The sequence below is a fragment of the Diorhabda carinulata genome, chromosome 2 (assembly GCF_026250575.1).
Source record: "Diorhabda carinulata isolate Delta chromosome 2, icDioCari1.1, whole genome shotgun sequence".
NCBI lineage: Eukaryota > Metazoa > Arthropoda > Insecta > Coleoptera > Chrysomelidae > Diorhabda > Diorhabda carinulata.
This window is the reverse complement of record NC_079461.1, coordinates 7,092,542-7,118,906: the sequence shown is the minus strand read 5'-3', so window position 1 is coordinate 7,118,906 and position 26,365 is coordinate 7,092,542. Positions and strand designations below refer to the sequence as shown.

The 26,365-nt window shown below is 32.1% G+C and overlaps 1 protein-coding gene across 11 annotated transcripts in view; it reads right to left on the bottom strand.

Moving 5' to 3' along the window:
• LOC130890741 (uncharacterized) overlaps window positions 1–15,601 on the bottom strand; it is a 50,037-nt gene extending 34,436 nt beyond the window's left edge. For 2 of the 11 annotated variants that reach the window (XM_057795015.1, XM_057795016.1), the window contains exons 1-2: window positions 15,252–15,592; window positions 5,450–5,544 (exon numbers count right to left, since the gene is read on the bottom strand). The gene's annotated coding sequence lies outside the window, so the exon portion shown is untranslated. Of the gene's footprint in view, window positions 1–5,449; window positions 5,545–14,725; window positions 14,826–15,076 lie in introns of those variants that run through there. The other 9 variants (XM_057795007.1, XM_057795017.1, XM_057795009.1 and 6 more) reach the window with 8 other exon arrangements.
• Window positions 15,602–26,365: the final 10,764 nt, after the last annotated feature.

The following is a 26,365-nucleotide window of genomic DNA, read 5'->3' as shown; positions in this document are numbered from 1 at the left end:
AACCAAATTTTTCAAAATCAGTGAATAGGGAGACGCGGATGAATAGAATAGCCAGCACCAACTCCTGATTTGACGTCATTAGACTTTTTATTATGGGAATATGTCAAAAGTATTGTATACAAAACTAAACCATTCAAATTAGATGAATTAAAAAGATGAATCACGCTTGCGATTAGATCATTCACGCCTGAGATGTTGAGTAACGTTAGACGACATTTCTATACCATATCAATGTTTTGATACAGTATAAGAAATAATCAGTATTACTTATCAAGTTTTAATTGTGATGTAGCGATTTTGAGAAATAAAATGATTTTTTTCGCTATTACTTCTTGTAATGAATCTGAAAACATTTAATATTTCTGAAACAGTTGAAGGTAGGTATATTAACGCCTTCCTTTTGCTGGAAAAACATTGTGAAAAGAATGACGAGCTACCGCCAATTATCTACCATACAGGGTGTTTCGGGACATGATTCAAAGGGAGTGAGTATGTGACGTGAAAATAATGCTGGGGAATACAACAAAATTATGAATTTTTAATGGATGATTACGTGTGTCCATATTTGACGGAATAAATAATTCTACAGCATTATCTAAAGGTCAGGAGCGGCTCATGCTCAATGGTTAACAATCCGTAACTTTTACACGGATAACCTGTACAATCCAAAGGTAGAAAAAATGAATTTTTCAACCGAATTTTGCACAAATAGGTATTTTTGTCATTTTGTACAAAGTGTGAAGTTGTAAAATTTCTACAAAGAAATAGATGAAAGCAAATTAAATTTAATTTGAATTGAAATAAAAGAAAGTTGTCACAAAATTCGTTTGATAGGAATTTTGAGAGACCATCTTCTAATCCAGGTGGGAAAAAATACTACACTTTCCACCAGAGAAAAGAAGGACAACATCGTCCAAGATAAACAAAATCGCGGGCGAAAATACCCTACTTCTCGCCCTAGGGGAATTTGCAGAATAACTTTTGGAAAGCTTTAATAACCTACATACAATTCCAACATAAAAATTCAATTAAAACATTATTGTCTATCATAATACAATTTAGTTATTAAAAATAAAAAGCCGCTGAAGGCGAATCCTTCGTTATTTTTTACTTTGATCGAATTTTTGCTCTTTAAGTAAATAATATTTCATCATACACTATGTTATCTATGATTGCAAAATACATCAACAACAAAACTGATGCGGATTATTTCTCATTTCTCTTCCGGCGTATGCGTTATTGATTTGAAGAAGTTTTAATGTAGAATCCAAACTCCAAAACGAGGTTATGACATACACTAGTTATCGCCGGGTAAAAGTATGAAGGCAATATATCGCGAGTAGCACGAACACACTTTAACTAAACTGGCACAAAAATATTCAAAGTCTATAGAATATGACCGCGCCGATTCAACAAAATTAGAAAGGAACGAAGTTTCGACATTTTCGCACGGATCTTCGCAGATGCACACTATTTAAACATTTTGTTTCAAAAGAGAATGCTAATTTTTGCGTAGCGGTTAAGTTTTCAACTTTCAGATTCTGGTTTATAGACAATATATTGGAGGAAGATGATGTTAAACAAAAAAATGACAAAGCAGAAGTCGGGTAACGGATTTAAATACAAAAAAAAGGAAAAGAAGTGTGAATAAGGCGATAAGCAAATTCTTTAACGAAATTTTAGAAAAATGATGAGAAATTGTGAAGAAAACAAAAATTAGTGTCCGGAAAAGTAGTGTCCGGAACCACTAATATTGGAGGAAGTTAGTCTGGGAGCTCATAAAAACAATATTTGATGAAATAATGGACTCGAAAGAGGAAATTCCACAAGATTAGAAAAACAGCATCATGGTCACAATATATAAGAAAAAGGAGTTAACATGCACCCGGTATATCACTTTTATGCACCGCATATAAAGTATTCACATACATCTTAAGTAAAAAATTACTTCTATCTGCTGAGGAATTGGTAATTGGTCAATATCAAACGAGATTCAGACCAGATCTATCAAAGAAACCTTGAGCGGCGCGTGATATAACGTAGATATTCGTGGATTTCAATTAGACCCATGATTCCATCGACTAAATGCTATCAAGAACGAGTTCGGAAACTAGGAAAGTTGATACGACTAGTGGAAGTCATAATTACAATGACAATAGCATATGTCTGAATACAGCTTTTGCTGATTAATGAATTCGAGATAACTAGGGGTCTTGAGTAAAAGGTAAATGTTGAAGTTTTTGTTTTTATGTTTTTAAATTTCCATTATGCAATAACACAGCTTTCAAACTATATCTCGATGAGTTTATAAACAAGTGGCATCTACAAGAAATCAAGTTCCTTCATTAAATCAGTATAAGCACGAACAGCATTTTCCATATTGTGAAATGTGGAAACCGCCGCATATATTTTTCTAAAAGTTATAGTTTCCGTTCCTATTGCATGTTTCACTCCTTTTAACGGGAACCAAGAAATTCTGACTGTTGCTTTGACAACTCTTTTTGAACAATCGAATGTAGCTTGCCGGAACTGGAACCAGACGTGTATGTGTAGTCGATAGGAGTTTCCTAAAGATCCGTTGTTTCCTAAAACAATATCTTGGGGCGATTTCACTGTAGACGATTCCCGACATTTAATCATGTTATTAGTTGTTTTTTGTTGCAAAAATATTTTTCTCCCCTTTGAATTCTTTGCAGCATTTGAAAATATCAACATCAAACTGAAAATCACACATCACGTAATAGCTGTTGCTGGAAGTTTGAGGTTATGTTTTACCCTTTAAACTTGAAGTGATAATATTCATAATATCTTTCTATATCGATATATCTTGTCATTTATTCAATCAATATTGAACGTTATTGAGGGCATAGTTGAGGATCTTGATGAGGGTAAAAACACGTATGTCATCACGTGTGACCTAACTAAGGCCGTTGACTGCGTGAATTCAGACATTTTGTTGTATAAGATGGAACACTTTAGATTCCGAGGTAGAGGGTTGGAGTTGTTTGAATCTTATTTAGAAAATCGATAACAGTACGTATGCTACAACAGTTGTGAATCTAGTCTGACATACTTTTTATAATAAAAATCGTCAAGCTCCTCAAAATAGCCATTAACCTTTTCATTATTGGAACATCTTTAACCACTGAGCCAATTTTGGAGTCTAACAACAGAAAATAATCCGATGGGGCTAAATCCGGCGAATAGGTTGTATGAGGTAGCAAACTTTAATTCATTAATTTTGGCCATTGCAATAACGGATTTGTGAGCTAGTGCATTGTCTTGATGAAACAACACTTTCCTCTTATTTAAATGCGGTCGTTTTTGCTTGATTTCAACGCTCAAACCTTGCACTAAATTCGCATTATAGTCGCCATTGATGGTTTCTCATTTTTCAAGATTTAAAGTCAATTAAAATTACGCGCACAAAAACCACCCACACCATGACCTTGCCTGCAGATGGAACAATTTTTGCCTTCTTTGGTGCCGGTTCTCTTTTTTCAGTACATTGTTTTGATTGTTCTTTTGTTTCGGGTGGGAATTGATGGACCCACGTTTCATTCATAATTATGGAACGGGAATATCTTCATGACTTTGTTCCATTCCATTTTGCTCAGAGCCTTCTCATGTCCAAATTTTCAGTTAATATGCGATGTAACACAAATTTTAGAAATGCCTACTATGACTGCTAGCTCGTGCACTCTTAGTCGATGATTATCCAGTAATATTTTTGGAGTCGTCACCTCATTAGGTCGACAACTGCGATGCTGGTCTTGGCAGGACATACAGCCTCGTTTAAACTCTGCTACCCAATATTTCACTGTTGATAACGAAGGAGCAGTCTCACCCAGAGAAGAATCTAATTCAGCTTTTATATAAGATGGGCCAAGGCCCTTCGAATAGAAGTATTGTACCAACCAACTAACCACTGAAAACGTTCGCTATTAATTGCTGCCAAACAAATACTAAATAACGTGACGTCTTCAAACTTGAAACATATGCTGAATAGATTGTGTACTTTCTAATAAAGTAATACTTCTAGTAACTACCGCCGTCTCTAGATTAGGCCATGTAATTCTGGGACTATCTTCGTAATTTGTTTTTAAATGCCATGACTAATAATATATACTTATTACTATTGATGATTTACATTTAATAGAAGTGTAACACAAGGTGACTGCTTCGTAGAAATGCGGGCGGAAATTAAAAGAAAATCTTGAGCTTAATGCCGAACACCTCCGTCGGAAAAGGTCTCGTGATTCAAAGCGAGAGAAGAAATGAAAGAGAAAATGAAGACAGATATATATTTGAAAATATTGGCTACAATCAAATCTAAAGAAAGAATGCAGGAAACTAGAATGCGGCGCAAATAAGAACAAATTAAACAAACGATACACTAGGGAACACTGTCCCACCAACTTGGTGGAGTTTGTAAAAAAAAAATAGCTAATGGAAATATTGGAAAGAAAATCCAAAAACGAGCAATGATTATGAGCATCAAGAAGCCTTTCATTGATATGGATAAAGATGGAGAAACCAGATTACAATGTATGACATTGGTAGGAAACGTTTCACATAAATCGTAAATGAGATAGCAGTCATAGAAAAATTCGTTCATTGACGTTTTTATGTCAAATTGTTCATTATTACCTACCCACGTACATGCCTAGATAGCAGCGTCGTACTATGGCTATTTCAAACACTTAAAACCTGGATTACACGAGAACCACGCTGCTATACAGAAATTGGGCTTGATTTCAAGACCTGTATGTAAGACCTTGGTTAAAATTAATTTGTGGTCAAAACTTTTTTGAAATTAATTTAGCTATTTCAAAAGAGATTTATCAAGAAGAACATAATAAAAAGATCTAAGAAGTAGAAAGTTCAAGAAATGTGTTGTGACGTTCTATTGAACTCGTACTAACAAATTAGTTTTAGGTCAGTTGGACATTTTACATTGATAAAAGAGTAGAAAAACTTCATTCAATCGTTTAAAACCGTAAAAATGTTTATAATAATGAAAATATCCCCAAAACAAAGTTGAGAAAATAAGTAAGAACAAAACAAGGATATGTGCTGAGTCTATTAATTCATCAGTGATATAAAATAAGACTATAAAGAGCCAAAAATATATGAAACACCAAATATATAATTAAAATAGTTAATATTTGCCGATAACATTGTAGCATTAGCAAAATCAGTAAACAATTCACGATATGTTACAAGTCTCGTATTCGTGTAGCCCCTAAGCCGCCCCTGTCTAATGAAACATTTAGAATGTTCGAAGCGAGCGAGTTGAACATTCCAGAAGAACATAGCGTATAAATATAAACAGTGTAATTAAAGTTTAGAGTTAAGAAAATATAGCTAATGTTTTAAATTTATATCACAAGTTAAGATAATATCAAAGTTACAAATTTTTTAGTAAAAATTTACAAATTATTCTTACCGAAATGTTCTTTTTTTAACGATTCCCGGGATATTCTGCTTCTAACGGGTACATAGTTTTCGATTTTGAAGCAGACTTAGGGTCATGGGGAATTCCTGGAAATAAGTAAATAAAATAATCATAATGCGATACAATAAAAACTCATGACATAGAAACAAAGTAAGTGTTTACGATGGTGATTTCCTCACTTTTTGCATTCCCCTTTTTTATTGGTTCTGAAAACTATGTCGGGTTCAAATTTTAGTGCTGATATAAATTTTTAAAAGTATAATATTTTTACTCCGCCTATATTTTTTCTTGCAACGCGCCAACCGCTTGCTTACGTCACCAGCGCCGATCGAGTTTCTCTCGACAAACTACAGCAGTTTCTATACCATATTGTTTTGTTTTACCATTGTATTATTTTTTGTTAGGATGTCGATGTATTGTACCAAAATGTACTAACACCACTATTACTGCTAAAGTATTTTTAAGTATCCCTAAGGGAGAAAAATTATGGAAAAAATGGTGTGATGCAATGAAAAAAATACAGTAAAAGGAATACTGTTTTATCAAGTACAAGTAAGCGGTTTTGTGAAGAAGATATTTTCGAGTTGAATAAGTTTTTTGAATAGCATATTCAAAACTTAAAACTTACGATACAGGGTAGCTTGACATATTATTGTGACAGTAATGTAGATGATACTTGTTATTTTATTTCTTTGTTTTTTTGCATTGGCGCGGCGTCCAGACGAGATCTAACCTGATTATTGTCAAAGAAAAAAAAGGCACGATCGGTTTTTCAGAACTAATCCTTACTAATGTTATAAATGTGAATGTGAGTTTGTTTGTTACGCTTTCACGCGAAAACTACATAACCGATCATTATAAAACTTTGTACACATATTATTGGAGGTATTACAAATAACATAGGATACTTTTATGAAAACATTTTCTTTATATTCTTTACGAGATATAAAGCAATTGCACTGTATTACCAACGGCCAATATACAATCCAATTGACTATAGCTTCAGCTGTTTGGAATTTTTCTTTATTTATTGTTATTTTTTTTGGTAATTATACGCTTTCACGGTCACCTGGTTTTTTGGCTCTAGAAAAATGGATGGATTTTAATGATCTTGGTCTCAAAATGTTCCATTTTACGGCGGATTTATAAAAAAAATTAGTAGAAATAGCTGGAATGAAAATTTCTCATAGTTTTACTGTTTTAAATCGTAAAAAAAAACGGTTTTGCAAAATAATCCTTTACAAAAAATTATCTCATTATCAGATAAAGTTCTTATATTTTTTTTGTATTCTACATAAATTAATAAACAATTTAAAAAAAAAATCCAAAAAGAATGATTTTTTCAGTTTTTATAGCTTAAAATGAAATCGATGAAAAACAATCAATTTTCGTGAATAGTTTCGTACTATATTCTTCAATGTTAATAGTTTTTGGATCATTAAAAATCGAAAAATAGATAAATTTTATAATTTTGGTCTCAAAATGTTCCATTTTACGACGAATTTATGAAAAACACGGGGGTAGTGGCTGAATTTGCGGTTTTTAATAGTTTTAAACCTTAAATAGTAGAAAAACTTTTTTTTTATAAATCCGCCGTAAAATGGAACATTTTGAGACCAAGATCATTAAAATCCATCCATTTTTCGATTTTCTAGAGCCAAAAAACCAGGTGACCGCGAAAGTGTATAATTACCATAATTTTTTGTAAAAGATTATTTTGCAAAACCGTTTTTTTACGATTCAAAACAGTAAAACTATGAGAAATTTTCATTCCAGCTATTTCTACTAATTTTTTTTATAAATCCGCCGTAAAATGGAACATTTTGAGACCAAGATCATTAAAATCCACCCATTTTTCGATTTTCTAGAGCCAAAAAACCAGGTGACCGCGAAAGTGTATAATTACCATAATTTTTTGTAAAAGATTATTTTGCAAAACCGTTTTTTTACGATTCAAAACAGTAAAACTATGAGAAATTTTCATTCCAGCTATTTCTACTAATTTTTTTTATAAATCCGCCGTAAAATGGAACATTTTGAGACCAAGATCATTAAAATCCATCCATTTTTCGATTTTCTAGAGCCAAAAAACCAGGTGACCGCGAAAGTGTATAATTACCATAATTTTTTGTAAAAGATTATTTTGCAAAACCGTTTTTTTACGATTCAAAACAGTAAAACTATGAGAAATTTTCATTCCAGCTATTTCTACTAATTTTTTTTATAAATCCGCCGTAAAATGGAACATTTTGAGACCAAGATCATTAAAATCCACCCATTTTTCGATTTTCTAGAGCCAAAAAACCAGGTGACCGCGAAAGTGTATAATTACCATAATTTTTTGTAAAAGATTATTTTGCAAAACCGTTTTTTTACGATTCAAAACAGTAAAACTATGAGAAATTTTCATTCCAGCTATTTCTACTAATTTTTTTTTATAAATCCGCCGTAAAATGGAACATTTTGAGACCAAGATCATTAAAATCCATCCATTTTTCGATTTTCTCGAGCCAAAAAACCAGGTGACCGTGAAAGTGTATAATTACCTTTTTTTCTGTCAGTATATATGCAGTATAGACCTATTTGAATTTTTGAAGTTAGGTGTCATTTTTGTGGTTACATGCTATTCATTATTTTAGATTTTATTCTTTGGTTTTAATTCCTACTACTCTGTTCTTCTTTAAAAATGTCTCGGAAGCAAAAGTCCCGTGCAGAAAAAGTTGCAACTAAATAAAGAATCTTCGGTTCACGCATATTTGAGAAAACATCAGCAAACAGAATGACAAAGTGTTTTGAGAGCAACTGAAGCTCCTCTTCAGGTACGAGTTCGTTCAGAAAGAAAAGCTACGCTGCAGACAGCTAGAAGAGCGATAGAAACGCCAGAACAATCGTGGTTGAGAAGAATTGATAATGCAGAAATGAAGACCACGCGCCGTCGTAATTTAATGCGAAAGGATTGATCGGTATTTAATGATACTAGGTTTCAATATGATCCTTCAATTTAATATCAAAATTATCCTTTGATTTTTATTGGCTCAATGAATAAAAAATGTCACTATTGCGATGCTTTCAAATGGAAAGATGAAACTATTGGAATGTGGTGTCCAGTGGTAAAGTTTCACTTTGATTGTTACATATGAGTTAAAGCAAATTTTGAGCAAAATAAGTATAACTCTTGCCTTAAATTATATGGATTCATTTCTATTGTAATAATCTGTTTTCCTTCTTTGGTGGCTTTTATGCGAGCGAAGCCGCGGGTAAAAGCTAGTAATTTTTATAATTCACGTTTAACATTGGGCAAATTTAACCACAAGAATATTTTTTTATGTAAAAAACAAAATCAGTCTTATTTTCATGACGAAATCATCAAAATGTGATACGGACTATTTGTTATAAAGACTTTTATAAAGCTACATTTGTGTTTAGTTGGTTGACACCTTTTGCTAGTTATCAGGCATTATCTAAATTATTTTAATTATTTTGTGAGGATAATCAGACTCTTTTTGATTTGAACACATTAAGTCCAACAAAATGGAAGTCGAATTTGCTCAAAATTTAATGTAATTTATTTATTTGAACTTAAAACCTTGGTATCTCAAAATTAAGAGGTTCCGTGCACAAAAAATCTCGTTTTTGCCCAATAAATACGTTATTTTATCAATTTTTCTGTTCATCTGGTTCATCCCATGGATTTTAACAGTGACAAAATATTTATTTGTGGCCATTGCAAAGAAGTCTATTTGGGGCAAATTGTCTGAAGAACCACGAAATTGCCTCTGCTCCATTTTTAGCAACAAATCAAATTTTCGTCGCTAAAATAGCACTTTAGCCAGTAGTATTTTGTCAAATAGATCGGCCGCTCTCCCACACAATCTGCGCTGATGACGTAGTACCTCTATGGAACGGATCTCGTGTGGTATAAAGTATATCCAGACGTCTAAGCTTTGTTAGTTTGTTAATAGTAATCTTATCTCTTATCAACTTGAAATGAACACCATTATACTTGTAAAATGAAGTTGTATTTATTTTCCTTACAAAAGAATATACTTTTTTTTATTTTCCCATTGTATCTGCTAAAAGGGCATCAATCATTCGATTCCTGTTATGGCTTTGTGGAACAAGATTTGGATTATGTGGTGAATCTTCAATTAGTAGAAACTAGAAGAAATCATTGAATCAAGTCGAATCAATGAGCCGGAAGACCCTTAAAATTGATCATTTATTTCTACTAGCAGACCATATTTTTTCCTGAGTAGTAAACTAATTCCAGTTCCACATAACAGAGATGTGAATCGAAGTAATGTTGAATAAATTGAAAATGCTTTATCATCTCAAGATCCGGACTAAAAACTGATGTTTTACGAAATGAATTTTATTTATTTTAGCATATTTTCTAATCCAATAGAAAACAGACAACTACATCTGTTATTTTTTTAAATTACCAATTTAACCAGTAAGGTGCGCTTAGAGATGTTGCGAAATGTAATTGAGTCACCTAATTTTGAAGATAAATGGTGCTGTGGAGAATTTGGAGGAGAAATATTATGGTAAATGGACTGGACAATGGGTACCAGCGATTTAACCATCACCAGATCTTTAAAAAGAAAATACTCATTTTTTGATATATTAGTAGCTTCATATAAACTATTTAGAGCTACCATTAACACAAAGTATCAAAGAATAGAGTTTTCCATAATCTTCTGAACAAGATGCCGCTTGCCAAGCATCCCGGGGTCAATCCATAGCAAAACAACACATGGTATCAACCTGGCCACCACAAAATTTGATAAAATATGCTGTGAAAGTTTTAAATAAAATTCGATTCTTTTTAAAAAATATCAGTTCATATTTAGATAATATTCCTAATTGAGCTAGAGATGATAATGATAATTATTTTACTTATATTCAAATGACCTTTCTTTTGATAAAAAATACTTTGTTATAAAAAGTATTTTTTAGAAGTCAAATTCTATATTTTGAATTTTTCAATTCAATTCCTGAAAATTTGAAAAAACTTCCTGCATGACCAACCTTCCGGTAAGTATAGTTAGATGAAGAGCTAGCAATATGCAAAAATTTTACTTTCTACTCCATCTTCATTCTACTTCGACACCACTTTTTGTCATATAAAGTTATATATCCACTAATTTATGTCTTTAGCAGTTTTTCAGGGCATTTTTAAATGGTCTCTATTTCTTTACTGGTATTTATACACATATATTTAATACACTCACAATTACAGACATATGAGCATATGATATTACTGTGTATCAATAATATAAAAGTGCTTGAGTGAACCGGTTCATCGAATTCATTCATCTTGTATGGAAAAGATGAAATTAATTCCAATTGAAATAAGATCATCACATCACATGGTGCTTTTTCTTAGATGATAGCAGAAAACTTGCCTTATCCCTCTATACTATTCCTTATATTCACTTAAAATTATTGTTTTTTTTTATATTGAAGGGAACATCAATTTAAGTAATTGAATACCTTTTTTGGTACTGACTGAAACTTTTTTCTGAAATGTATATACAGAAACATTGTTATGCTCCAAATATAGTGGACTTACAATGAAACTTGAATTATTATGTTTACTATCTTCTTCGTAATATATCACAAATGGTTTGTATTGTCACATGATTACTTGTTCAGTGGAAATACTGAGTTACATTTTTTATTGTTTTATAATTTTCAGAAATATCTAGGTTTACTACAATCTCAGATGCTTCTTTGTCATTAATAAATGATAAGTGTTGATTTGCTTGTTTCAAATAGTCTGTTATTTGTTAGTTCATGAAAGAATTAGTCGAACCAACCATTACTAGTCACTATCACTATATTAAATTTAAATCAAGGCTCAACAGTATTCAACAAAAACCTATAAATATTCCATTTAAATATTATTATTTAATTATTAACCCATTGGTATCCCAATTTGATTTTATAAAAACACTTTGAGCTCTTAAATTAATTATATTAAATTTATACCGATGTAATTTTGATAATGTTCAAAATATTTGAGGTGGGTAGGTTTATACCTTGTATTGATTTGATATTGAATGACCCATCCTCATATGGACTCACCAAACTTATTCCTCCACCGTTTTTATTCTTCAATTCAATTTTTTTCTATATCTTCGTTCTTAATTTTTTTATTGAAAAAAATTCAAACAGACCATCAAATTGGTGCGTTTATAGTAATAAAGTAGAATGAAGAATAGACATTTATTGTTAAAAATTACAATAGGAGGGAGACAATTCAAAAGCATCTTTCAAGTTGAGTTTTTATAGTTGAACAAAGAAAAGTTGAAAGTGCATAAATAATTTATCGGGGTGGCTACTATCTTTGAATATATAGATCACTTATAGCAATTTTTATAAGGAGATACTCATCTTGAAATTTATGTAAACTAATTCCAGTTCCACATAACAGAGATGTGAATCGAAGTAATGTTGAATAAATTGAAAATGCTTTATCATCTCAAGATCCGGACTAAAAACTGATGTTTTACGAAATGAATTTTATTTATTTTAGCATATTTTCTAATCCAATAGAAAACAGACAACTACATCTGTTATTTTTTTAAATTACCAATTTAACCAGTAAGGTGAGCTTAGAGATGTTGCGAAATGTAATTGAGTCACCTAATTTTGAAGATAAATGGTGCTGTGGAGAATTTGGAGGAGAAATATTATGGTAAATGGACTGGACAATGGGTACCAGCGATTTAACCATCACCAGATCTTTAAAAAGAAAATACTCATTTTTTGATATATTAGTAGCTTCATATAAACTATTTAGAGCTACCATTAACACAAAGTATCAAAGAATAGAGTTTTCCATAATCTTCTGAACAAGATGCCGCTTGCCAAGCATCCCGGGGTCAATCCATAGCAAAACAACACATGGTATCAACCTGGCCACCACAAAATTTGATAAAATATGCTGTGAAAGTTTTAAATAAAATTCGATTCTTTTTAAAAAATATCAGTTCATATTTAGATAATATTCCTAATTGAGCTAGAGATGATAATGATAATTATTTTACTTATATTCAAATGACCTTTCTTTTGATAAAAAATACTTTGTTATAAAAAGTATTTTTTAGAAGTCAAATTCTATATTTTGAATTTTTCAATTCAATTCCTGAAAATTTGAAAAAACTTCCTGCATGACCAACCTTCCGGTAAGTATAGTTAGATGAAGAGCTAGCAATATGCAAAAATTTTACTTTCTACTCCATCTTCATTCTACTTCGACACCACTTTTTGTCATATAAAGTTATATATCCACTAATTTATGTCTTTAGCAGTTTTTCAGGGCATTTTTAAATGGTCTCTATTTCTTTACTGGTATTTATACACATATATTTAATACACTCACAATTACAGACATATGAGCATATGATATTACTGTGTATCAATAATATAAAAGTGCTTGAGTGAACCGGTTCATCGAATTCATTCATCTTGTATGGAAAAGATGAAATTAATTCCAATTGAAATAAGATCATCACATCACATGGTGCTTTTTCTTAGATGATAGCAGAAAACTTGCCTTATCCCTCTATACTATTCCTTATGTTCACTTAAAATTATTGTTTTTTTTTTATATTGAAGGGAACATCAATTTAAGTAATTGAATACCTTTTTTGGTACTGACTGAAACTTTTTTCTGAAATGTATATACAGAAACATTGTTATGCTCCAAATATAGTGGACTTACAATGAAACTTGAATTATTATGTTTACTATCTTCTTCGTAATATATCACAAATGGTTTGTATTGTCACATGATTACTTGTTCAGTGGAAATACTGAGTTACATTTTTTATTGTTTTATAATTTTCAGAAATATCTAGGTTTACTACAATCTTTTATTCTTCAATTCAATTTTTTTCTATATCTTCGTTCTTAATTTTTTTATTGAAAAAAATTCAAACAGACCATCAAATTGGTGCGTTTATAGTTATAAAGTAGAATGAAGAATAGACATTTATTGTTAAAAATTACAATAGGAGGGAGACAATTCAAAAGCATCTTTCAAGTTGAGTTTTTATAGTTGAACAAAGAAAAGTTGAAAGTGCATAAATAATTTATCGGGGTGGCTACTATCTTTGAATATATAGATCACTTATAGCAATTTTTATAAGGAGATACTCATCTTGAAATTTATGTATAGATTCATCTTACTGTTTACCATCTTCTATAAGCAACATTATAATCTTCAACATGTTTCTAAATTTTACGACTTAATGTATAAAATAAGAGAAGGAAAATTCCGCGCGTGTGTTTTATCAGTAAGTACCAATATGTTTATCAATTTTAATCTCTACAGACTGACTCTGAGAAAAAATTTCAAATCAAACTCATTGTCTTTTATAAAAACCTGTATATTTCGACAGGGATTAAGAAACGTAACTCCAGTTGAAGTTCCTATAATATGTAAAGAAAATTTTCTAAAATAGAATCTTATTGATGGTTTGCGACATCCTTCAAGTTGTGAGTCATCCTGCATGTTTAACTATGACATACCTTTACATTTATATCATTGAAATCATTATTTTGTAACTTCATATAAAACAACTTCTTATTAAATCAAAATGAGTTCATTATTTGTACAGTGTAAAATTCTTTATAATCATTAAAAACTGGTAAAACATCAATGCAATACAACTTAGGATGCAAGTTAATCAAACTTATATCAAATTCGCAAATTCCAAAATTATTGCAAATAAAATCTTAAATTTTTCTCATATAAATATTTATTTATTCTCAGTTTATATAAACTATATGTTTATGGTTACAGCTTTGGTGTGAACTTCTTCATTTAGTTCACTATATTCATTATGGACAATAGAAACATGCAATATCCAAAATCTACCTAACTTAAAATATATCAGATAAATAATTCCCAAACAAATATTTATCTGATCAGTATTTACACAAATTATATCGGAAAACTTAGTTGCAGACCTGTATATTCCTAGAATCAAAAACTATTAAGATATATGTATACTATCGCGCCTATGTACCTATTAAACTATTTGTACTATTTATTAAAAATAGAAATTGTCATTAGTTAATGAGATCTTGATACTAGTAATTAACATCATAATAAATTTAACTGTGTGCAGCCCTATTCCTCATAATTATTCAATTTCTCAAACGTCCTAACCTCCTTACTCGCAACTTATCAAGATTTGTATACGTTTCCACTTTTCTATTCGTATTTAACTCTGTTTATTTTTAGTATAATACCTTTAATGATATATTATATGCAGCGCCCCCTATACGACGAACAGGATATGGCCCCCTCTTATTCCGGGGGGCTCCTTTTCCAACACAGCTCCTTCATCTAGCGCTATGAATGTACCGGCCTGCTATAAAACCGTATACGCTTACCACAATAATTTGACAGCACGTCTTACGTATAACTTTGTTTAGAATTGGTTTTCAATATTATTGTCATATTAAATAAGATAAAAACATGCTTGTAAAGATTTAAAGTGTCTCCAATAATGACTGGGCTTTTGTAAGTAATGTCAAAGTTCATGAATTAAGACCCCCAGCAACAGAAAAATGTGAAAAAGTATAAACAATGCTAATGACCTGTTAGTGATTTCCTCAGAAAACAGTTCACTTTTCACAACGATACTTGGTCATCCATTCATTGTTTTGTCACATTTACACGTCCGTCAACAAACGCAAACAAAACATTAACCGAATTTCACTGTTACTTTAACTATTCGTAGACAGCCATAAAAATAAATGAAGGGTTTCTTACCTTACCCCGATTGTTTGTCACACAACGCCACCTATGTTATATGCGTCGCTGATGTTTCACGTTTCACCAAAAGCACGTATTCTATCAACGATAACGAGCTCTACCGAACACGTCCGAAGCCTAAACGAGACACATGTTTGCTATGAACTAGCTAATAAATTTATCTAAAATTATTAGATAGAAGCTGAATTTTCTCAATTTTCTACTAGATTCTAATAATATAGATATTACCGATATACAATCCACAAAAATGTTCAAAATTTGATGGTTATTTCCGCTTTAAAACCGAAGTATTATTACTAGGCAGACATTCACTCTGTGACGAAACTTTTATATTATTTTAACTTGTCATGTTGATAGGGACGTGGTTCTTTCGCCAGGAATTACTGCGATAGTTCGCTTTTCTGACACTAGGAGGCTTGGCAAAACGCCGTCTTTCTTTCAAAATTATTATTTTTAATTCATTTTCCAGCAATATTCGGCCATAGTTCAAGGTTTTATTATCTTTATTTCAAGTTATCTCGTTATGTTTTCTCTTGAATGTAGGTAGAGGGGAGGTATAACTATACTGTCTCTCAGTATGAGAGTAAAAAAATATTTTATACAATTGGAAGAATCGTAGCTAGTTGTGTTGAAAATGTGGCGTAGCACGGCCTCGATCATAAGTGACGTAGCATCGTAGCATTTTCGTAGATACATAATGCTAGTTGTTTACGGTTTTCGTTGAGAAGTTTTGGTTTGATGAGTCACTTTTGCTGAATTGAATCGGAATTTTTTTCAATACTTAATGACATTGTTTTGATATTACACATTTTAAAAATTGAAAATAAGAATGAATTGTTGAAAAATTGTCGTTTCAAACGTTATTTAGAACAAGAATACTATAAAATAACAGCTTTTATAATAAGACATCTTCGATAGTAGGATTTTCAGTCAGCCTTTCATAGTTTAGGTTTTAGATTGGGTATGTGGGATTTTACGGTTTCTGATTTTCCGATAAAATCACTTGTATTGATTATGTTTCACTAACTCAAGGCTCCAACTTAGACCATATATAGTAAACGATAATAGCGTAGAAAGGTGAAAAATACTAAAAAAAAGGAATAGGTACAATCCTTGAGCAAATTTAAAATAACGACTTAAATTAGTATTACGTTCTGTGAATTCGCATTAAGTAAGAGATTATTATCTACTTTTATAAAGTATTTTCATAAATTTATTTTCATTTTTATATTATAAAAGTACAAGCCATACAAGTATTAGGTACTACGCAAAATTTCTGTATTGTAGTTTCAAATGTAATATTTGTCAGGGAAATAGAGCACAAAACTGAGCAGTAAGACGGAATAAGATAACAACACCGTGCACTCGATTCGGGAGAGCCTTTGGAAACTTTGTGAACAAAAATTATGAGAAATAAATGAAAATTGGATTTGTGCAGGGGAAAAGGCATTTTGAAGAGTGAATTTTACTATTAGGGGGGCTTTCGATGTCGCTGAATACGAATATCATGGCAGAAAAGGTCTACCTGGTCTCGAGGGTGGACGACATCTACGTCGTCTACTGGGGACCTGTAGAAATTCGTTATGAAATTCGCTGAATTCATAAATCGGGGTTTTCGAGGTCGATAAACACGAATATCTCGATGGAAAGAGTGCACGAGGCTATCATTATTAAGGATTGCAGGTATAACTCAGAGCAACTGGTTCATTTTATAAAAAATCACTCATTTAAAATAGTGAAAAAATAGTTCAATTTTTAGTTTTTCTGCATTTTCGTTGCCTTCCATTTCTTTGTCTGCAGTTCCTTTGGCATAATATTTATTATGTTCGATGGCCGAGGCAATTCTATTATTGTTTTTGGGGACTAAATACTGTTCTTTTAGTTTCCACCACAATTTCAATGAGATTTGTGCTGCTGATCCCCGTAAAGCCCCATTTACACGATACGGTACCTCTCAGGTCATCGCTTTTTGAGATTCGTGTTTAGTGACTTCGAAAACCCCCAGGGTTATTTTCATAACGAATTTTTGACGGGACTCCAGTAGACGACGTAAATGTCAACCATCCTGGGCCCCAGATACCTCGTTACCTTTTCTGTCGTGATATTTGTGTTCAGCGACCTCAAAAACTCCCGAGTAGTAAGTGCCCATTTCCGATAACATTTTCGGAGCTATTAACTTTCCATTTTTTAACCATTCGAGATGCATTTTTCAAATTTTTCTCTGTGTAAATGCAATTTTCATTTCTTATTCATAATTTTTGTTCACGACGTTTTTCTAGAACTCTCCCGACTCGAATGTAATTTGATGCATCATGATCTGTCTTGGTGCTCAGAAATTCCTAGATTTTGTCCTTTTTTGTATTTCTTCGACTATATATATTAGAAAAGCACTAAAAATTAGTACATTGAAAATACATGTCTATACATATTAGGATGGAACTGATCGTTAAATAAAAACACGACAATATATTATTTCAATAATACAATATGTGAAATTTTGAAGATTAACCCTTTGTAACCTCCAGCCACGAATTTTGAAATAGACAAAATTTTGTGACTTATTTTAGGGAATTTGCACTTAATCCTTTTTTCTAACCAATCTGACCAGTGTCATACTTGATCTGGAAGTACTACAGTAGGAGGAACATGTGGCATAGGTCCTTTTTATCCTGAATGTTACTTTCAATCGAAGTTTGCCCAAAGTTTCAGCTACCTGGCGTCTGAAATTTGTCGAAGACATATCCTTTTCATGGTTTCTTTTTGTAATAGATGGTAGAAAAAACGTATTTCCCATCTACTTCGTTCTAAGATTTATAGTATCCCATGATACTAAATCAACACCACCCATGTACTCATTAGGTTCGTTCCAGCCCTTCAAAAACCATCCGTGAACCGTTTCCTGGACGGGTTTTTCGATACTTGACAGCAAGTACTGGTACCAGAACTGTGCATAGTCGGATATTGCACAGAAAATATAATTTAAACGCTTCCATTAACCATTCTAAGAATAGTCCAGATTAGCAGGTTGGAACAAGCCTATCATATTTACTATCTAGACAGATCAATGTTGACGTATCTCTTTTTTTGTTTTGTCACAACTTCGAACCTGGTCTTTGGGCATTTCAACTATGAAATTCGACACCATAGTGACAACTTTATTGTTTTTCCAAGCAATATTTGGAATTTTGATAACATCACAGTCGGGAACTATTATCTCATCGTCATTAAAATCGATTCCATCTTCACTGTCTTCGCCAGTAAGGATTTTTTACCCTCGCTTATTAATGATATATAAATGGCATAAACACATGTCACAAATCTTTCTAGAATACAAATACAAAACATACAAAACATAATATTAAACATCTAATTTTAGGCATTTTCCTAATTATTCCAATTTAGTCCAATAAACTATTTTTATTGTAATTCCTAGCAACGGGAAACGAATAGAAATAAATTTTCTATATGTGACCGTAATGGTAACTTTTCGTGCTTGAATTTTTGCATAATGTTTAATTGAATCTTCCTTATTTTAGCTAGTCGGGTTCAATTGAAATTACTCAGAAGATTTTGCCCAATGGTGGATCTTAAATCATTTTGTGTTTTGAACAAAATCGTTCGGCAGTAGCAAGTCACATCAGCAAGATAATAAAATATATAAACTACTATACTCGAATTGGAAAAAGAGCCCCAAGTCGTTAATTCTATACAGTTTTTTCAAGAGAGGTAATAACATTTTTAATCAAAATTTTGTAAATCTTTCAATACTTTAACAAGTTCCACGGCAGTTATGTTCTCGTTTATTGCTAGTTTTGTCGTTCATTAAATTTTCAACTTTTTGACATTATTTTAATTGTTCGAATAATTTTTTAAATTAATAAATATTTTCATAAAAACCGAAATTATTATAGTACCCAAGAAGGAAGTAATTGGAATCTCTCATCCACCGATGTTATGATTATCTATGTAGTGCGGTCCATGAGCTATTGACCTTATATAAGAGGATATATTGAAAAATTCTTAGCCTATTATAGAACCACACAAAATTTGTTAATGTTAAAATATTTTATCACTCAACAACCTTTAAAAAAAATGTTTCTTCTTGCTCTGCAAATCAGACCTCCACAGCTTTTATTACCTCCTCGTTAAAGGAGAATTCACGACCTTTCAAACTTTTATTCAGTTGAGGAAACAGGGAGTCAAATCTGGTGAATAAAGGGGGTGTTCTAGTAATTCAAACCCTAATAACGAATTTTTTGCCTGGAAACATGAGATTTGTGTGCAGGGGCGTTGTACTGAAAAAACAAAACACCTTTGGATAACTTCCAGCGTCTTTTCTCTTTAATTTTCTCCCGTAGAGTAGTCATTAATGTCGAATACCTTATCCAAAAAAATCAATTATGTCTACTCCATGACAATCTCAAAAAATTGAAGCAAGAAATTTTCCAGCAGATTTATGGACACGAAACTTCGTAGGTCTTGGAGAACCCGAGTGTCGCCATTCCATCGATTGTTGCTTTGTTTCTGGATCGTAGAAATGTATCCAAGTCTTATCCATAGTAACAATTCGGTTTAAGAAGTCTACATCGTTTTCAAATCGAGCACAGATCGAACGCGATGTTTCTACCCTTGCAAGCTTTTGGTCAACATTCAAACATTTGGGGATCCATTTTGCAGCAATTTTTCTCATGTCCAAATTGACTTAAACTATATGGTGAACGTGTTCTTATAAAATATTCAGTGCTTCAGATAAAATCATGTCATGAATTGTATCGATATTTTCGGGGACTGACACAGAAACTGGTCTTCCCGATCGGTCATCGTCTTTAATGGAAAATTTACCTCTTTTGAAGCTTGCAGTCCGATTTTTCACGGTCACATACGAAGGACATTGATCACCAAGAGTATTAAGCATATCTTCGTAAATCTGCTTACGACCTCTTAACCTTTTTAAATACAGGTACTTGATGATGACTCGATACTCCAATTTTTCGATTTTCACAATTTCGGTGGACATCTTTTTTCCTTTAATTTATTGCGTAACTCTGGTTTACTTTTTTGAAGTCAAACTTTACACTGACTGACTCGTAGTAGAGTGCGTTCCCATAATTCTTAATGTACGCGTCAGTGACAAGTCTCAACAATATTTACACAAAGTTTAAACTTGCTTTTTTGAGCCATTTTATTATAGAAGATTTCGAAAGACCTTTCAGTAGAGTTGTTTTGGAAAATATCTCAAATTGGGTTTAGCGCTGCTATAAAATTTTTGACTAAAGAGATATTAATAACACAAAACATAAACATATTGGAGGCTGTTTACGGTTACTTGTGTCCATCATTTTCAACAATTGAAAATTGGTCTAAGTTGTTTCGCTGGGGACGCAAATCATTAGAAGATTACCCATGTGCGGGAGGTCCTGTGATGGTGACCACTCCAGAAAACATTAAAGAAAGGCATTTCCAAAACAAATGTTTCCTACATGACCATCTAAATATGATAAAAGTTAGTGCACTTGACTATTAAATTCAGGCTATGATGACAGCAAGGAAAGAAAAAAACTCGCGGATTCAAATCCAATATTGTTTTTGTGGACCATTATGCCAGTTTTATTGTACGGAGCTGAGGTGTGGACACTAACAAAGCACACCCAGAAGAAGTTAATAACATTTGAAAATAAAATATTAAGGACGGTATATGGGCTAGTTTTCGAATGAGGAGTATGGAGAATACTGAAAAACAGAGAACTCAGGGACAGGTACAGACGACCAGATATTGTGGCTGTGATAAGGACTAGAAGAATTAGGTGGTTGGGTTATGTAAGAAGAAGGGATGAAGAGACAACAATAAGAAGAGGGTGCAGACTGTGGACACTGAAAAGGCCAAAAGCAAGATGGAATGACCAAGTGGGTGAAGATGAGATATAAAATTATGGAGGCAACTTGTTGGCGAGGCTAAAAATCAACTTGGATTTGAGTGACCACAGTAGTAGTAGTAAGTTAGTTCTAAAATTTTGGATTTGATATTTTCATCGATAAAATTGTTCACTTCATTTTGTATTAATCTCCGAAATATTTTTTGTTATCTTTTGTTTGAAAGCGTTTTGTATGTTCTGATATAATCGAATTGAATTCGGAAATAATTTCTAAGCATATTACAGGGCTACCATTATTTTTCAGAATAAATCATTTCATTTTGATTAAAACTTTTAAAAAAATCTAGCAATTTTGAATGTATGCTCTTTTCATGAATGTTGAAATGTTCATGTTCCCTGTTATTAAAAGTTTTACAATAGTAGATGGAAAAAGACTTTTTTACTTCGGAATACAACAATCTAAAACGCTCAATTTTTTCTTTGTCGGTAAATATCTAGAAAAAATTTACTCATATTTTGAGGTAATTTTTAAGGGTGTTGAGTTCACATTATTAGAGGAGCATGAAGATGTTGATTGCTCTCTAGATCAGTTACTTATCTGCTGCTGATACTTGTTTCAAGTCCAGATTCAGTATATCGGGGTTCAGCTGTGTTATTGCTGTTATTAATATTTGGCAACGCAGACCGGGCTTTGAAAAAAAGCGTAATTTTAACATGTCCTTCCAGTTCTTCTTCTCTTTTTCTTTTATTCAGTAAATTTTGGCATTCAGGCAATTTCTTCCGATATCTTGTTGTTTACTGTGAATAATTTATTACATAAGTAAACAAATTGGAATGGGAATGGGAATGTTTCGACGTCTCACACTCAAACTCAAAAGTATTTTGTCGAATATAAAAATTCATAAAATTTTGTAATTAGTAATATTAGTGTTTATCAATTATTTTATTTGAATTTACTTCAATTAAAAATGATGTTTACGTGATATGCGACTCAATTTGATCGATTATTCACAGTACAAAACCAGAGCTATTAGATATTAACTCAGATTAATCAATAGGACCCACTGCTGGAACAATCAAAATATTGACTTTTCCCTCCTTATTCATATTTGAATCTGTTTGCCTAATCCGTAAGCACGCTTTTCCAATTTTGGAAAGATCATTGCACAGCTATCCACTTAATAACGCTGTTGAAGTTCTTTATTTACCTATTCCAAATTCAGAATCAGTTGAGGACTCTATAATGTACAATGCGAAAAAATTGCACAATAATTTGCCAATTAGAATCAAATCTATAACAACTTTTTCTGCATTTCGCAAGAATTTGAAGGAATATTTACTGGAAAATGCCATCTAGCCTGTGAACGACTTTTTCACTCAGATTAATCAATAGGACCCACTGCCGGAACAATCAAAATATTGACTTTTCCCTCCTAATTCATATTTGAATCTGTTTGCCTAATCCGTAAGCACGCTTTTCCAATTTTGGAAAGATCATTGCACAGCTATCCACTTAATAACGCTGTTAAAGTTCTTTATTTACCTATTCCAAATTCAGAATCAGTTGAGGGCTCTATAATGTACAATGCGAAAAAATTGTACAATCATATGCCAATTAGAATCAAATCTATAACATCTTTTACCGCATTTCGCAAGAATTTGAAGGAATATTTACTGGAAAATGCCATCTAGCCTGTGAACGACTTTTTCACTCAGATTAATCAATAGGACCCACTGCCGGAACAATCAAAATATTGACTTTTTCCTCCTAATTCATATTTGAATCTGTTTGCCTAATCCGTAAGCACGCTTTTCCAATTTTGGAAAGATCATTGCACAGCTATCCACTTAATAACGCTGTTGAAGTTCTTTATTTACCTATTCCAAATTCAGAATCAGTTGAGGGCTCTATAGTGTACAATGCGAAAAAATTGTACAATCATATGCCAATTAGAATCAAATCTATAACAACTTTTTCTGCATTTCGCAAGAATTTGAAGGAATATTTACTGGAAAATGCCATCTAGCCTGTGAACGACTTTTTCACTCAGATTAATCAATAGGACCCACTGCCGGAACAATCAAAATATTGACTTTTCCCTCCTAATTCATATTTGAATCTGTTTGCCTAATCCGTAAGCACGCTTTTCCAATTTTGGAAAGATCATTGCACAGCTATCCACTTAATAACGCTGTTAAAGTTCTTTATTTACCTATTCCAAATTCAGAATCAGTTGAGGACTCTATAATGTACAATGCGAAAAAATTGCACAATAATTTGCCAATTAGAATCAAATCTATAACAACTTTTTCTGCATTTCGCAAGAATTTGAAGGAATATTTACTGGAAAATGCCATCTAGCCTGTGAACGACTTTTTCACTCAGATTAATCAATAGGACCCACTGCCGGAACAATCAAAATATTGACTTTTCCCTCCTAATTCATATTTGAATCTGTTTGCCTAATCCGTAAGCACGCTTTTCCAATTTTGGAAAGATCATTGCACAGCTATCCACTTAATAACGCTGTTAAAGTTCTTTATTTACCTATTCCAAATTCAGAATCAGTTGAGGGCTCTATAATGTACAATGCGAAAAAATTGTACAATCATATGCCAATTAGAATCAAATCTATAACATCTTTTACCGCATTTCGCAAGAATTTGAAGGAATATTTACTGGAAAATGCCATCTAGCCTGTGAACGACTTTTTCACTCAGATTAATCAATAGGACCCACTGCCGGAACAATCAAAATATTGACTTTTTCCTCCTAATTCATATTTGAATCTGTTTGCCTAATCCGTAAGCACGCTTTTCCAATTTTGGAAAGATCATTGCACAGCTATCCACTTAATAACGCTGTTGAAGTTCTTTATTTACCTATTCCAAATTCAGAATCAGTTGAGGGCTCTATAGTGTACAATGCGAAAAAATTGTACAATCATATGCCAATTAGAATCAAATCTATAACAACTTTTTCTGCATTTCGCAAGAATTTGAAGGAATATTTACTGGAAAATGCCATCTAGCCTGTGAACGACTTTTTCACTCAGATTAATCAATAGGACCCACTGCCGGAACAATCAAAATATTGACTTTTCCCTCCTAATTCATATTTGAATCTGTTTGCCTAATCCGTAAGCACGCTTTTCCAATTTTGGAAAGATCATTGCACAGCTATCCACTTAATAACGCTGTTAAAGTTCTTTATTTACCTATTCCAAATTCAGAATCAGTTGAGGGCTCTATAATGTACAATGCGAAAAAATTGTACAATCATATGCCAATTAGAATCAAATCTATAACATCTTTTACCGCATTTCGCAAGAATTTGAAGGAATATTTACTGGAAAATGCCATCTAGCCTGTGAACGACTTTTTCACTCAGATTAATCAATAGGACCCACTGCCGGAACAATCAAAATATTGACTTTTTCCTCCTAATTCATATTTGAATCTGTTTGCCTAAACCGTAAGCACGCTTTTCCAATTTTGGAAAGATCATTGCACAGCTATCCACTTAATAACGCTGTTGAAGTTCTTTATTTACCTATTCCAAATTCAGAATCAGTTGAGGACTCTATAATGTACAATGCGAAAAAATTGCACAATAATTTGCCAATTAGAATCAAATCTATAACAACTTTTTCTGCATTTCGCAAGAATTTGAAGGAATATTTACTGGAAAATGCCATCTAGCCTGTGAACGACTTTTTCACTCATATTAATCAATAGGACCCACTGCCGGAACAATCAAAATATTGACTTTTCCCTCCTAATTCATATTTGAATCTGTTTGCCTAATCCGTAAGCACGCTTTTCCAATTTTGGAAAGATCATTGCACAGCTATCCACTTAATAACGCTGTTAAAGTTCTTTATTTACCTATTCCAAATTCAGAATCAGTTGAGGGCTCTATAATGTACAATGCGAAAAAATTGTACAATCATATGCCAATTAGAATCAAATCTATAACATCTTTTACCGCATTTCGCAAGAATTTGAAGGAATATTTACTGGAAAGTGCCTTTTAGCCTGTGAACGACTTTTTCACACTAGGTTGACGTTAATATTGATGTTTAATACAAATTATTACATATTTGAGAATTGCCGTATATATAATTTTATTACCTGGTTTATATGTAAAGTATATTACATATATACATTTTCACATATACATTTTTAAACGTAATAATTTTTGTATACTGTATATTTATATATTATTATTTGTGTATTTGTTTTTTAGTTATTTACAAGCTGTTCTCTACAAATTATAAACAATTTTTTGACAATGAAGCATTTTCACTCTTTCAATATAATCAAATATAAAATGATTGTTGAGATGCAAGTTTTAATATTTTACTGTATTAATAAATTAAAAATGAAAAATAACTTTTAAATCAACTCACCTTCATTCACAACGCAAAACATAAGTCTGTAAAACTACAAAAAAACAAAATTTCAAAGTTTCGTACATCCCAAGCTCAAACAGAAAAAAACGCTTGTCCGCTCGTTGGCTCGTTGCAAGCTTCAAGCTCAAACATGAATAAAATTAAATTTGTTTGAGTTTAACAATTCGTATTATCATGTCACGTATTTGATCGAATGAATTGCGTACACTCATTTGAAAAATATATTATTTTCGTCAAATTCGGTCCCGTCGTCTCAAAGAGAAAAAAAATGTAATAGCCTAACAATTCTTTACTGCTTTTTACCACAATTTTCTTTTCATAATGTTGTTTGTTTGTTGCTTTTAGTTTTAAGGCTTTTCCGCGGCATCGTTCACCACATGACTTCACCCTTATGTACCCCTGAGCTGAACTCGTCCACGAAATAGATCGTGATGTCGGTCCTGATCGGTTATGATCGATGAGTCGAATGTTTGGCGAAAGCGCAGGTCCTCGGAAACCGTTTAATATTGTTTTCCTACAGTTTTTATATATACAGGGGTGATTCGTTAGTATTGTTTTTTAGAATTAATTTCTAGTAAGGTCTTTTGATTTATTTGTTTGTTTCTTTGTTTACTTTATAGAATTTTTTGGAGAGCTTTTTTTGGGTATAAATACTAGTTTATTTATCTATAATAAATAATAAAAATATTACATTACACTTCGGACTTTATTAAATCAGTTGTAATTAGAAAATATGAAACCAGTTACAAAGCAAAGCTATACCAGTCGAGAGTTATATACAGGGTATTCAATGAGTAATAAAAGTCATATCATTCATAAATAC